We start from the raw sequence: 16682 nt of genomic DNA on the forward strand, positions 1-16682 counted from the left end.
TCCTGACTCAGAAAGTGCAAAAAAGTCTACTCCCTTCTCTGGCAAATGATAAACGTAAAGATCACTAGCTACAATCGCTTTTTGCAACTCATTGCAACAAGAAGCTGTTGGCCATTGATTAGCAATGGGCACATTTTTCACCAAAGGCTTTGCCCTCCCCTTGCTCTGCTAATCCTGTTTGCAAGCATTTCCCCACAGAGATCGCTACTTCCTAATAATGAATAAGCTCACACTAGTGAGTTCAAACTGGCAAATTGCCACTAGACATTTATTAGCTCTGGATTAATGGATCAAGACTCAAACTTTCTAGTTAAAAGAACAAGACAAGCCCTCAGGATTCAAGACTCTCAAAAAAAAAAAAAAAAACAAACAAACAAACCCCATTCACTTGGCATTACCATTTCTTGCAGTCCTGGGAGCTAGTTTTTTTGTTTTTTTCTTCTTCCCTTCTCTTGCAGAGTTCAATTTGTAAGTAAAGCCATGAGGAGGACTTATTTTTCAACCATTTTGAAACAGGGAAAATTGTCAACCCCAGAAAATGTCCTCATTGTGATCTTGGGAATTGTGAACAGGCTGGTGTACTGACAGAATTTACTACACATTGTGTAGTACACTGGAGTATGTTAGGAGAATAACATGGCCACTACATCATGTGTTTGAGAGAGCAAGGGGAGTCAGGGTGGTCGGTTTGAAGAAGAAACAATTCCAAAGCTCATGTGAGTTGTTTGAAGATTGTGGACAGGCTACCCTGGGGAAGAATTTCACTCTTATTCATAATGCTCCAGACAGCTGAGCAGGGATCACCAGGTGGGAGCCCCGGGAGATAGATTTTGACTCAGGGAATGGAATTTCTAGAATGGTCAAAGATACTCAAAGTTAGAATGGCTGCTTCAGGAACCATTTTCTCCTCATTCTCAGAGGGAATAGGAAGAGAAAGAGGAGCTTACTTTAGGAAGAACACACTATGAGCTGAGACTTTCCTAGATCATTTCATCTATTCAGTGCCACTGCAAACTTCGTGCGTCTCTGTCATTGTTCACAAAAGGAAAAAATTCTCAAAGAGCTGCAGCAGGGATGCAGAGAGATAAGCAGGTTCTTTGGGAGAGAGGGGGTGACTGGGTGATGGACGAAGTGGTGGAAACCTTGTAGCATTTCAGGTTTTAAAATGTACAAGTCAGTCAGTAGGTTAACTATTGGCAGTTTAGATGACATAGAGTTGATGGTTGTTCATGCTGAGTGATCAAAGAGCTGTGACCCAGGATCATCTATGTTGATGGTAAAGTCATCAAGAAAGATAAAGAGAAAGACAAGAAATAACAAGTGTTGGTGAGTGTGTGAAGAGGGAATCCTTGTGCACTATTGATGGGAATGCAAACTGGTGCAACCACTGTAGAAAACACTATGGAATTTCCTCAAAAATTAAATATAGAAATATCATATGATGCAGTAATTCCACTACTGGGTTTAAAAACCAAGAAAAATGAAAACACTACTTTGAAAAGATATATGCATCCCTATGTTCATTGCAGCATTATTTATAATTGCCAAGATATGGAGGCAGCCCAAATCACCATCAGTAGTTGAATGGATAAAGATGTGGTATAAATGGTATAGAATATATATACACATATATATGTATATGTATATATATACCATTTATGTATATATATTCTATACCATTTATATATTCTAAAATGATATAATATAATATATAATATATAGATATAGATATATAAAATAGAATATCACTCAGGCATAAAAAAGGATGATATTTTGCCACTTACTACAACATGGATGGACCTAGAGAGTATTATGCTAAGGGAAATAGTCAGAAACAGGCAAATACTATATAATTTCACTTATATGTGGAATCTAAAAAACAAAACAAATGAGCAAATATGAGAAAATAAACTCTTAAATACAGAGAACAAAGTGGTGATTGCAAGAGGGGAGTGGGTGTAGGGGATGGACAATATACATAAAGGGAATTAAGAGGTACAAACTTCCAGTTATAAAATAAATAAGTCATGGCAATGAAAATACAATATACAGAATATAGTTAATAATACTGTGATAATGTATGGTGACAGAAGGTGACTACACTTACCGTGGTGGGCAGTGAGTAATGTATAGAACTGTCAAATCAATATGTTGTACACCTGAAACTAATATAACGCTGTATGTTAATTATACTTCAGTAAAAAAGAAAGATGCAGAGAATTATGAGATCAGATCTAGAATCATAAGGGAGAAGGTGCAGTCACCATCCCGAAGCTTTTAAAATGGAGAGAGAGAAGTGTATAGTGCTGGGCTTTAGAAGAGAGATTGTTGATATTTGCAAGGGAAACAATGATTTGGAAGCTGCCTCAGGAGTTCAATAACAAGATGTAACCCTCTCACCAATATCCAAAGCGTTAATTGTCTGAATCTGCAGAACCAATATGCCTTGAGTCAGTGGGGACAAAAAAGGAGAAAGAATATAACTTCTGTTCCCAAGGTTTCTGCATTCTGATGGGGTAGAAAAGACACACAGCCGTGCAGTGAAGGATGGGGCTTTTAGGTTTAGAGGAACCTTTTATACTTTTGAGTATGGGGTTTGAAGGAGTTAGCCCAGAATGAAGCAGATGGACATTGAAGTTAAGGATCCCTTAAAGGATTCCCCTGGAACTCGAATAATACCACCAAGGGAGCAATTGCAAGTGCAAGATATACTCAGAGAGTGGCCTGTGAGTTTCCTGGAGCAGAGGGGATTGAATTGGTGAGTAACACAATTCCAATGAGGGCCTTGAGCCTTACTCAAATGAAGCTGAGAAGTTGAATTTAACCCTGATACTGTGGTAATGGCCCCCAAATGAAGGAAAAGAAGAGGGAAAGATCTTAGTCAAAGGATAATCGCTTATTAGGGTAAAACTGAAAGGAAAATTCATCTTCTTTCGGTGCTTCAGCTGTTACTTTATGGTAGATGATTTTCAAATCTGTATTGTTAATGCCCACATTTTCCTCTCGCCTTCACTAGCTGTTTTAGTGATACCCACCATGCCAAGTCAAGTGCCAGTATTGTTGTTATTCTTCCTCATAACCACTTCTCCATGATCATACTATCTTCAGCAGCCCTGCCATGCTCTGACAATCTTAAGAATGAATTACCTGAGGTAATTCTCAAATACCCTTTTTTCTTCCCTCTGGCATTTAATGGTTGATGATTCTTTGTCAAGCAAGGTGTTAGGGAAACCAGTTTGGGTAAGTCTTTGCTGGTGCCTTAGAGGAGTCTGAGAAAGACTGAAACAAGCAGGAATGTACAGATGGTTATGGGAACAGGAGGCTCCTGGGGTGAAGGAGGCAGGAAAGGCCAACTGAAGGTGACACCCTGAGCTGAGAGTGAAGAGTTGAGTAGGAGCAAGAAGGAGAGAAGGGAGGGAAATGTATGTACAAAACACAGAGATGAGAATGGTGACTGTACTGCTGGAGCATCCGTTGAGGCCGGGAGTATTCAGAAATGAGTCCTCATCCAGCGATTCTAGCCTGATAATACCGGTCTACTTGCCCCGATATTATCTTGACAGAGCTGGATTATCTTACCACTGAAGCCACCCAGAAGCACATATTTAACCAATTTCTATGCCTATAGCCATTCTAATCTTTAGTTCTTGCAATACCAATAATGTCACTGAAAAGAGTCCCAAATCTGTTTTGAATTACATATAAGTTCTCATTATTGTTTCAAGGCCCTTTGCTGAAAATGCTTCCCCTCCCCAGGCTCTGTATTACCTAGCTGTTGGCATGATTCCAGTTTGGGAGAGGGGTGGGCCTTCTTCTGCCTGACACCATAGCTCAGCCTGCACCACTCGAACTCTCACCCAAGACTTTGATTGTCCTTCCTTCAGGCCAAACATGGTCATTCCTTCCTTCCAACCCCATAGAGGCTCCTGTATTTCACTAAGTGCATCTGCCTGGAATTGCCCACTGCTCTTGGAATATTTTGTTGAGACTGATTTTTAGAAAATTTAGAAGGAAGAACATTTCTTTGTTTCTTTTTTAAACTTCAGAAGAAAATATTCACATTATTCAGTGTTATTTATGTGATACTTATATAGAAAACACCTCCAGGAATGTTTGTTTCTCTTAAGTCCGTATTTATGTATGTGTGTGTGTGTGTGTGTGTGTGTGTGTGTGTATACTTACTTTTTAAAATCAGATAATGAGAAGGGTTTTTTCCCTTTATTTTCTTTCTAGAAACTGACTAACTTTGATGTTTAACTGTAGTCACTATATTGGTCAGTTTTTTGTGTAAATATTTCTTCCCTTCTCCTGTGCAGATATTAAAAATATTTAATATTCCTATTTTCTATTTTTTATAGTGAGATGCCTCAACTTACTTCCTCCTCCCTTTCTTCCCTCTTTCCTTCCTTCCTTTCTTCTTTCCTTCCTTCCTTCAACAAATGTTTTTTCTATTATCTCTAAGCCCAGATCCTGTGGTAGGTCTGGGAGCAGGGTCCACACTTGGTTTCTGTACAACAGGAAGAGATGATAGTGGCAGGGAGCAGATGACATAGACCTGATGAGAAATGATCCTATGGCAAGGGGATATCAAGAAGGGGAGAGATTTAAATGAATGATTGGGATAAGAATGGCAGAATTTGATATGTGATTAGATACAGAAGGTAAGGGAGAGAGAAGATTGAAGATAACTTCAAATTTCTCATATGCCTTGAAGGTATTTGAGTTGTAATAAGGTCTCAATAAATGCTTGTTGAACAAGCAAATGAAATTGATGTCATTTACAAGGATGAGATGGTTTTAGATCAGCCAAGTTGAAGGTGTCTTCTAGATATCTAGGGGATAGATGTAGATGGTAGACTATAAATGACAATGATTCCAATAGTAGTTTGCTATTATTAGCACATCCTTTGTTTTTATTTAATTTTATTTTTTAAAATAATTTTTTAATTTTTTTAATAAACATGTAATGATTATTAGCCCCAGGGGTAGAGATCTGTGAATTGCCAGGTTTACACACTTCACAGCACTCTCCACAGCACATACCCTCCCCAATGTCCATAACCTCACCACCCTCTCCCTACCCCCTCCCCCTGGCCACCCTCAGTTTGTTTTGTGATTTTAAGAGTCTCTTATGGTTTGTTTCCCTCCCGATCTCATCTTGTTTCATTTATTCTTTTCCTACCCCCCAAGCCCCCCACGCTGCATCTCTACTTCCTCATATCAGGGATATCATATAATAGTTGTCTTTCTCCAGTTGACTTATTTCGCTAAGCATAATAACCTCTAGTTCCATCCATGTTGTTGCAAATGGCAAGATTTCATTTCTTTTGATGGCTGCATAGTATTCCACTGTATATAGATTAGATACCACATCTTCTTTATCCATTCATCTGTTGATGGACGTCTAGGTTCTTTTTTTTTTTTTATAATTTTTTTTATTTTTTATAAACATATATTTTTATCCCCAGGGGTACAGGTCTGTGAATCACCAGGTTTACACACTTCACAGCACTCACCAAAACACATACCCTCCCCAATGTCCATAATACCACCCCCTTCTCCCAAACCCCCTCCCCCCAGCAACCCTCAGTTTGTTTTGTGAGATTAAGAGTCACTTATGGTTTGTCTCCCTCCCAATCCCATCTTCTTTCATTTATTCTTCTCCTACACACTTAAGCCCCCATGTTGCATCACCACTTCCTCATATCAGGGAGATCATATGATAGTTGTCTTTCTCTGCTTGACTTATTTCGCTAAGCATGATACACTCTAGTTCCATCCATGTTGTCGCAAATGGCAAGATTTCATTTCTTTTGATGGCTGCATGGTATTCCATTGTGTATATATACCACATCTTCTTGATCCATTCATCTGTTGATGGACATCTAGGTTCTTTCCATAGTTTGGCTATTGTGGACATTGCTGCTATAAACATTCGAGTACACGTGCCCCTTTGGATCACTACATTTGTATCTTTAGGGTAAATACCCAATAGTGCAATTGCTGGGTGATAGGGCAGTTCTATTTTCAACATTTTGAGGAACCTCCATGCTGTTTTCCAGAGAGGTTGCACCAGCTTGCATTCCCACCAACAGTGTAGGAGGGTTCCCCTTTCTCCGCATCCTCGCCAGCATCTGTCATTTCCTGACTTGTTGATTTTAGCCATTCTGACTGGTGTGAGGTGATATCGCATTAGCTAAAGGGATATTGAAAAAGAAAGCCAACGTTGGTGGCATCACAATCCCGGACTTCAAGCTCTATTACAAAGCTGTCATCATCAAGACAGCATGGTACTGGCACAAAAACAGACCCATAGATCAATGGAACAGAATAGAGAGCCCAGAAATAGACTCTCAACTCTATGGTCAACTAATCTTCGACAAAGCAGGAAAGAATGTCCAATCGACGTCTAGGTTCTTTCCATAGTTTGGCTATTGTGGACATTGCTGCTATAAACATTCGGATGCACGTAGCACATCCTTTAAATTTAACCTGTGTGTTGTTGCCCTCATTTTTTTCATCTTTTCCTCAAAAGCAATCATATTTCATGCAGATGGAGATCATGTCTTAAATTTCTTTTCCTTCTCTCGACAACAGCCAGAATAGTGGCTTCAACATATGGCAGCAAACATTTATTGACCCACTGGTATGTGTCAAGCAGTTTTAAGGGCTTTATAAGTAGGAATTCATTTCATCTTCCCAACAGATCTTTGAGCTAGGTGTTACTATTAACATCTCTATTTTAATGAAGAAATGGAGACCAGAGAACTTAGTTTGTCAGTGGTTCCCCATTTCTTCTAAACTGAAGCTGAATTTGAACCCAGGCAATCTTACTTTTAGAGTCCTTGTGCCTCTCCTAGGTGGAGCTGCCCAGGATCAGTGAGCTAGCTGGTCAAGAAGTCTGCTGTGGCCCACACTGAAATTCCGTTGACTGAGTTTCATTGACAAGTTTGTGCAAATGCTACCAAAAGACATTCTTGTAGTGAACTGGATATAAACAGTAAAAGAGAATGGAGAAAGCTTCAGGAATGGGGCAATTATAACTTATTTTTGCAAATATATATAGGGAGACAAACAATAATTACTGACTTACCTATTAAGCAGGCTGAGGATAAAGTTTATTTGCTTATTATTAAGAATAATGAGATTTTAGAGTTGGAAGATTCCTAATTATTACAGAAACATAACCAAGTGGGTAAGTTATAGAAGACATGGAAGGGGAGTAAATGCTACAAAGTATCTATGTGAGGGAAAGCAGCCCCAAATGAGCTGCCTGTCTAAATAGTTTACATTTGAGCAGAGAGGGATGTTGCTAGCTCATTAATATGAGCATTTGGTTGGTTCTGCTCTAGTGCATGCAATGAGGGGTACAGGTAAGGTTACAAATGTCCCAACTGGTGCAACATGGATACAATGCCTAGGATATATTAACACACCACATCCTTCTGAATCCCAAAACACTTATGAAGCAAGGAGAACATAACAATTACTATGCCCAAAACGTGAAGGCAGGTAATAGAAGTTAAAAAAAAGTAAGGTTTTTTGGGAAGTTATGTAGAAGGGGAAGATTGTATTCCCAAATGCTGATATGGCCAGTTCTTGGATCAGTGCTTGGAGGTCACAGGAAGCTAAATTGTTAACTTGGTATTGTATCCTGAACTTTGTAACACAAGATGCTGTTCAACAAAGAGGCAGACTACTGTCATTAGAACTGTGCAAACTGGATTGGAGGAACACACATCCTAATTTTTTTTATACCATACTTTATACTTGAATGCTTTCCGTGGAAGGTGCAGAGAGGTTTTGTAACAGCTAAAGTCGTAAGAAATAGAGATTTAAGCCCACACAATATGGCTCCATAGTTTTTTCTCTTAACTTCTATGGCATGCTGCTCTCTCAGGTGATCAAAGAGAAGGATCCAGAAGTATTAATGGGATTGAATAAAAACCATAGAAAGTAACTCTGTCTAGGTATCTGTTTGAGCAGAAGTTTAAAAATATACTATGATTCCCACCCTTTATTCTGTATACTTGATGATGTTAATCAAATTCCAATTTTATAAAATGCTCCCAAGGGCCATATTTAGAGTATATATATCATAAGTGGAATGCTCTGCTTTTGCATAAAAATGAGGAAATTGGCTAGCTACCGTCTACAATAGTAAATTATAAAATCTAAAATCAATTTATAAGTTAAGGCATTAAGGATGCATTTCCCACATTAATTCAATTGGCTCAGCAAATATTTATTGAGAACTTTCTATGTGCTAGGCAATGTTCTAGGCATCAGGAATGTAGCAGTGAACAAAACTGACAAATATCTCTTTCTGTATGTAGTTTGAACTGCAGGGAGACTGACAGTAAATATCAATCACAAAAAGTAAAAACATATAGTATATTAGAAGGTAATAGGTGATATGGATACTGAGGTGGTCAGCATAGGCCTCATTGAGAAAGTGACAGTTGCGTGGAGACTAGAAGGAGGGTGAGAATAAGTTGGTTACGTGAGTATCTGGGTAAGGAGCATGCCAGGTAGAGGGAACAGCCAGTGCAAATGCTTTGAGGTGGAAGCAAGCCTGGTGTGTTTGAGAAACAGCAGGGAGGCCAGTGTGGCTATAGCAGAGTGAATGAGTGGGGCAGTGGCAGGAGATGAGGTCAGACGGATAATTGCGCCCAAATCATTCAGGGTCTTGTAAACCATTTTAAGGACAATTTTTACTCTGAGTGAAACAGGGAGTCATTAGAGGATTTTGAGCAGAAAAGTGACATGATCTCTTTCTGGTTGCTGTGTTGAGAATAGACTGTTGGGAGCAAGAATAGAAGCAGTTAGAGGGTTATTACAGTAATTCAGTAATTCTCCGCCCCCGAGGTGGAGAATTAGAAGTAGCCATATTCTGAATGTACTGTAAAGCCAACAGAATTTCCTGACAAACTGGAGAATGGAAGGAAGGTATGAGAGAAGAAGAGTCAAGAAGGGTGCCAAGTATGCCAAGGAGGAAGGGCAGTCAGCATTGCAAGAAATAGAAGATGACCATCAGGAGTTTGTCTTCAGACATTTTGATATCAAAGTGTCTGTTAGATCAAGGAGGTAGTAGATAGAGTTAGAATTCAGAAAAAGTCTGGCAGGTATTGGCAAATAGGTAGTATAAAAAGATAGGGGATCTGATGATATCAATAGGGAAGTGAGGGCAGCTAAAGAATAGAAAAGAACCAGGCCACTTCAAAATTAAGAATTTATGGAGAATTGAGAAGGAGCCACCAGTGAGTAGGAGGAAAACGGAGAATGGTATTCTGGAAACCAGGTGAGTACAGTGTATCGAGAAAAGGTAATCAGCTATGTCAAATGCCAGCAATAGGTCAAGATGACCACTGGACTTATCAGCATGGAAGTTATTTGTGACTTTGACAAACTTGTAAGAAGAAAATATGCGTAATGGTAGCAGAGGCAAGACTATTTTATTCAACCCTGAATGAATCTGCACTACAGCTATGTTACTTCTAGCTGTGGTTCTCATGGAAAATATGCTTAGCAATACCATGAACAAATATTTATTGGCCATCTACTGTGGACTCAAGTGCTCTGTGGAGCACCATGGAGGGGTTCAGGAGTTGTGTCTTATGCTGCGCCATACAATGCAGACTGAGCAGGAAGCATGATATTGAAAATGGAAAGCTACAAGGATGTGAACTGTTATCAATCTGGGGAAGAAAGGAACCCAGCCACAGCTCTCCTGGTTATGAAAAGCAACACATCTGGGAAGATGATGAAGCCTAAAGATATATTTTCCGGCATTCTTGTGTACTTTTCCCTCCAAGTAAATCTATTTAAGCAGTGAATGGACAACCTTAATAAAATTTGTGGCATGATAGGGATCTTGTGTAAGTCACTAGTGGCTTGATTTTGTCTTCTTGGTGTGGTTAAGACCACATGTCATAGCGGGGGGTGGGGAGGGGGGTTTGGGTGGTGGTGGGAAATGCCAGAAGACAGACTAGAACAGGGAAGCAGGGCAGACTCACAGTGGAGTCAGGTAGTTTCTCACAAGGAGATATTCCAAGGAGGAAGTCCAAGAGGCATTTTAGGCCATGCCAGGAAGCTCTGGTGTTAGACAAAACCAAACATTTCTGAAAAACTTAAGTTGCTAATAATGGCATATTGAGCACTTATTATGTAGCAGGCACTGTACTAAGTCTTTTAATTTTTTTAATGCTTTCACACTCCTATTATTAGTACTGTGAGGTGGGTATTATTAATATTTCCATTTTTATAGGGGGAAATCTAAGGATCAAATGATTTGTTTAAGGTCACAGAGCTATTAAGAGTAGAGTCAAAACTCAAACTAAGGTGATTTGATTTCAGGTGACCTGCGGTCTTACCATAGTACCATACCACCTCCCAAGAAGCTGCCTGTGTTTTGGCCAAATAACAACCAAATATTCTCGTAACTTTAATTGAATATTTTAATAAATCTTATTTATTTTTCTGGAAGTGAGGAAACAGAGGTCGAATATCTCATTCTAGGTCACACAGTGGATAAAGAAGTTGAGTGGACCTTCGAGCCATTATTAGTTTGGCTTCAAGCCTGGGATAGATTTCTGTGACAGTGAGCTGCTTCCAGTAGGAAAGGAACTGATTTCCAAGTTTCAGTCATGGAATGGCCTTCAGGTGGCCCTGTCTACAGGGATTGGTGGCCTAGCTTGAATGGCAGAGCCTTTAAAATTAGACTGATTTGAGCACAAGTCTCTGAGCTGCCCCTTCCTAAAGACTTGCCCTTGGGCACTTTAACCTCATTTGGCCTCCAAGAACTCCTCTTGAAAAAAAGAATAAGATATTTACATCATAAAGTTTTTGTATAGATTAAATGAGCATAGTGAGAATCTATATAGTAAAAGTTTTCTCAATGGTGACGGATGTTCTTGTTTTATAGCCAAACGTTATTGTATTACCACAGAGGTGACCACAGCATTCAAGCTGCAGACGACAGTAAACATTCAGAATAAAACCTGTAGAATTCTGTGGAACATTCTTCTTTGTAACTGGACTTGCTGTAGTAATTGCTGCACTTTCTAGTATCTTGTATTCAATAAATTCAAATTTCAAACGCTAAGAATGGGAACACGTACTACATTCTTTCGTAAAGAAAAAAAAAAGCCTATTAGTTGTTTTGCTTTTCTGAATGCCTGTTGTGAATTTCAAAATATGGCAAATCATTTGTCCTGGGAGATTCCAAAGTGAAATTGCAATGATTACTGACTCAGTGAGTTAAATATCAATTGATTGTTTTTGTAACCAGCCTCTAATTGATCAAAAATTATGGGTTTCAATATCATAAGGGAATATGATCTCCCTAGCACTAAGCAATGTTAATTTGGTCCATGTGGGAGACTGGGGAATTAGTAATTCCATAGAGAAAATCAGCTTCTGGAATCAGAACATAGTTGCACTGAAGTTAAGATGGACAAAGAAGGGATTTATGGAAGGAGATAATATTAGCCTCTTTTAAAGGGCAAATAGGAAGACTTTGTTCCACTATCGTCACAGTATTTACTGAGAAATTTTTGATACAAAATGTTGGACCAAAGTTGTAGGAGTAGTGTGGAAATTTTTATGCTATGATAACTTCATGGGCTTGGGAAAGCCACTTCACTTCTGGAAAACTCAGTTTCTTTACATGTAAAAGTGGTTTCATAAACACTGATAGCCAGAATTTAACAACTGCTTATGTTGTACCAGAAACTGTGTTGAACGCTTTATATGTATTACTGGTTTATGCCTTAAAATAACCGAATGAGACAGATCCATTTTGATCCCCATTTTAGTCATTTCAACCCCAAATCCAGTGTTATTTCCTGCAGCATATTTAAATTCCAGCAGATAAAGGGGAAACAGGATTGCTTCAATCAGAAATGATCCTAGGGATTGCAAGTGATGTTTTCATCGGATTGGTTATTTCTATAACCATCACCTTAATCATCATGCGTATATTTTAATATACTTAAAATTATGAGAAATTTTAAGCTTCCATTTACTTGTCACATGTTGTTATGTGTATATGGGCAAGTTGGTAGGAGCTTATAAAAATTAACAATAATAAAAGTAATAATAATAAAGATAATAGCTACCATTAGTTGAGTGTCTGGCATTGTACTAAGTGTTCTACACAAATTATCTACTTTAATCCCCTTTAATGACCCTCTGAGTTTCTGCTGTTATCCCCACTTCACAGATAAGAAGCTGGGCCTCAGAGAGGTGATGTGTTGTGTCCAGATTCCCACACATGTACATCCACATGTTCTTGGCTTGAAATACAAACTCTTGTCTTTTGTGAATTTCTCTCCCAGGAGGTTCCCAATTCATTTTTTATCACCTCTAACTTTTATCACCTCTAGCTTTCTTTCTTATGCCTCAGGTACCCACCAGGGTCTCTTTTGCCCCCTTTGCACTCCTCATAGTGTCTGCTCCTCTCCATGAATACTATAAACTTTACTCCTTTCTCATTATTCTGTCCTAAGAAGAATTCTTGCTTCCCAAATCTATCTCAGCCCTGGGTTGGTGGATTTGAAAGAATTAGAAAAATCCTAGACATCTTTGACCATGAAAGAGGTTATCTTCCATCAAGTTGGTTAGTTTTTTAATGTCTTAGCTGCACTTTCTCCCCTATGAAAACCTGTGCTCCTTCTCTCCCCTACTCATCACCTTCATCATCTCAATGCTCAGGAAGAGCCTTCCTTTGTGCTTCTCAGAGGTCCTTACTCTCACTGCTTCCTTACCTAGAAAGCCCTTCTTCTCCATCACTAGATTTTAAAATTGTATCCATTCTTTAGGCCCCACCTGAAATAGCAATGTCTTCTAAACTTCCCTCATTATCCAGTTGCGTGCAATTTCCCTTCGATGCCCATATCTTACCTTCTAATAGTAGTGATGATGTTGGTGGTGTTGATGAGGAGGAGGAGAAAGAAGAGGAGAAACAGAAGAAGATGAAGGCAAAGAAGGAAGAAGAGAGACGTACAACATGCCAAGGACTTCAAGTGCATTATCTCAATTAATCCTCACAACAACCCTTGGGGTTACATAATGTTATCACCTTTTATAGGTGAGAAATTGAGGCCCAGAAAGGTCATGTGCATGTCCCTGTGTTACCCCACTTAGGAGATGGTCCTCTTTCACTATAGGCACTGGTTGTCTTTACCTCAGGGTCCCTCAGTGCCTCTCACAGTGCCTTATATCCAGTAGGTTCTCAATGGATACTTTCTCGATTGAGTGAAAGAGGTAATTAACCAATTAACTGAGCGCTATATACCTACTCTTCCAAAGCACAAGGATTGCTTTTCCGCATTTCTTGTCTCTTCCCCTGATCTTTCTCTTTGGACTTTCATAGTGTAGCAGAGACTGTACCACATGTTCATACAGGAAAGCAACATGTTCTCTTGCTTTGAGTGAGGGTATGTGACTGCCTTCTACCTGACCAGATATGGGTGGATGGGAAGTGCACCATTTCCACATTTCCAAGTCCGCCTTTGAAAGTCCACCAGATCCCTCCCATTTTCCCTCTTTCTGGATATGGAGTATCCAACAGAAAATCCTGAGGTCTAGACTGAAGGAGCCTGCATCCCTGACTAACTGCATGAAACAACATCTGACCCCCCCTAACCCCACAAGGCCACCCCCAACTTGCAATGGGCTAGGCATGAAAGAGACATGTTTTAGCATGTTAAACATTTGACATATGGGGATTATTACAGCACCAACCATTACTTATCCTGATTAGTACACTGCTGCAGAATCCAGGCATTTAGGAAAGCAAGTCTGTCCTGTGGTTTTGAATGAGGCTTCCTAGAGCCCAGATACAGCCAGGGTGCCTGGGTGTCAGTGTTCTTGAAGTAGTAATCAGCTTAACATGGTCCTGTGAGAAGTATCTGTCTTATCTCAGATTCCTGGCTTAAGGAAGAGGTCCAGCTGAGGATTTCCTAAATGCCCTACCAAGAGCATAAAATTTCTCAGACAAAACAATAATACCAATAGCAACAAAACAACCAAAAACTTACAAAAGATTTTTTTCCTTTCCCACCATTCTGTCCTGTCTTCTCAAATTAGATCTTTTTCTTTCCAAACTGTTTATGATGCTGGAAAATTCTCTATGGCTTTCCTGGATAGCTCCAATATCTAAAGATGTCCCTCACCTCTGGATTTATTACCGCGCCTCTCTGAGTGGGGTCAAAGGGCATCCTAAGCCCTATATTCTGAGCCTCCTCCTTCTCTTATGTGCTCCATAACTCTCCTTTGCCATTTATTGACATTTGAGACACTTGATCTATGACTGCCTTTCTCTCCCTCCCCCCTGTATCCATGCCTTGGTTTCCAGGGACAGCAGGAATATATTATTTGGTGATTGAGGACAGGGCCAACTTATCTAGGCTCTGCAAGCAAATTATGGATAGAATTTTGTATAGGTTGATAGTACATTTAAGATTAAAGATTTAATATAGCATTGGACATATTATTCAGATTCTAGGTCCAGCAACCTAAGACTGGAATCAGAAATGAGTTGAAGATCCCATGGTGCTTGCTGTCCTCTAAATCTTGGCTTGCCTGGTCATCATCTCAGTGGTCCTATGAGGTAGGTGTCATCTCCATGTTAGGAGGGACCAAGACTCAGAGACTGTTTGAAAACAATGAGGATAGAATTGGAAATGGGGCCAGGTGTTCTGGCTTTCCTCCCCCTGCACCACAGCAGGTTTCCCCCTTTATAAAGGACAATTTCTTTAAAAAACAGCATTTATATAGAGCATAAATTAGGAAATGCTTAGAAAAGCAGACTGGATCTAAAATTTCCCAGTTTCTTAGAAAGTCTCAGCTTGGCCTCATGGCCAGGAGGATCTGCAGTCTGCCCTGCTCAGAGTGGGGTGGGGGATCCTGTACTTCCTTTGGTTGCCAGTCCAGCTCATTAGATGTCACAACCCTGGTCAGCTGCATGTGAGACTGGACCAGAAGGGGCTGCTGTGGGCTCGTGCACTGGGAAAGCTTGGTTTCTTTATTCTTACTTCAAATCAACCTTTAATTCTATGAAATGACTTAGAATATTGACTTTCAAAATCATCAGCTCCTAGGCTTTTGGGAGCTATGATGATATCAGGGACAGAATAGCTTAGCTGTGTGATTGCTAAACTTTGATCCTTGGAGAAATGCCTGCTTAAGAAGGATCTTCTGTTGGTACAGGGAAAAAGAAAAATAAGGACAATAGTGAGTTTTCTTAATAAGGCTATTTTCATTCAATTTAAAGTCCTGTGTTTTAGCCCAAGATTATATTTTCTTCCTACTTTTTGATGGTAAAATTGTGAGAATAGATTTTTCTTTTGAAAATATTAATTGGTAAAATATGCAGTTAGAAACCCTATATTCTAGTAATATAAAAACTACTGATCCATATATCAAAGGTATAGAAGCTACTTGTTTAACAGGTATTTTTCTAGACATAGTAATCTCTGTCATTTGGAGGAGGGAGTATCCTTTGATATATAATCAGTCTTGGGCAGTCAGTCTTTATTTTATCTGAGCAGAGTAAAAATTTTACCATCATCTTCATATCAATCAATTTGTATGTGAAAGTGCTGTGATCTCCTTTGGCTACAGAGACTGCCAACTCTCTCTCTCTCTCTTTCTCTTTTTGTGTGTATGCTTTGGGGAACCAGAGTTGGCCTTTTAAGGCTAGGCCACTGGAACTAGGGCAGTTTAGGTTTTTTGAGACACAGGAATAAATGAATTTGCTTCCTGTCAGCTATAGTGATGTTGGATCAATTTTATTTTTATACCTAATACAGTATTTTTAGTAAAAATAATTGAATAAATCATTAAGAGACAAGAAAGTAGTGTTTAGGGTCTCTATTACATTTTACAAAACACTAATAATTAATGCTCCATTAATAGATGCTCTTTATTAATAAATTAGATCATGTATATCAAGAGTTAAATTGTATTTACTTTTACGTTGTATATTGTCTATTTAGAAAAAATTAAGGCTAATTGTTAAGAATTGGTAGGGTCCCAGTCAGGAAATCACCAGTATGTTCTCTATTGATTGTTGTACATCTGAATATATAATAGAGTTGAGGAGCTGGATTCCATAATCACTCCCTGTTGTTCAAATAAAGCATCACTAACATACACTTCTTTAAGACTCACCGTGGTCCTTCTTTGTGACATACAGGGACAATCGGGAGCATTTTAGTCTTTATTTATTGAGGCTGCATAATCTAATTATCTCTCATTAGTCCAGACCTGATTATTTCATTTATCTTTGTAAGTGTGACAACAAAAGGCTCACTTTAATTAAGCAGATCAGCAATTAGCTCTTGTTTTATAGGAGTTTTAAACATCCCTGTACTAATAGCAGGCAGCATGATTATAATCAGAAGCCCAGGGAAAAATGGTGGCAGAGGACAGCTTGATTTAGAGCCCCCACTTAAGTGAAAGCTATATAGGCAAAGTGGCTCTCCAATGACAAAGGTCCAGAAAGCGCTGGCCAAACCAAAGGATGGAGTTGAGAGGCCCAGGTCAAGACCTTCTCACCTCTATTTATGATTCAAGCAGTGACTTCATTCTTCTTTTCAAAAAAGTTTTATTCACTTATAACAGTGTTAGTATTTATCAATCACCTACTATGTCCCAGGCTTTGCATCTATTACTTA

Source organism: Mustela nigripes, chromosome 13 (genome assembly GCF_022355385.1).
Source record: "Mustela nigripes isolate SB6536 chromosome 13, MUSNIG.SB6536, whole genome shotgun sequence".
NCBI classification, from domain to species: Eukaryota; Metazoa; Chordata; class Mammalia; order Carnivora; family Mustelidae; genus Mustela; species Mustela nigripes.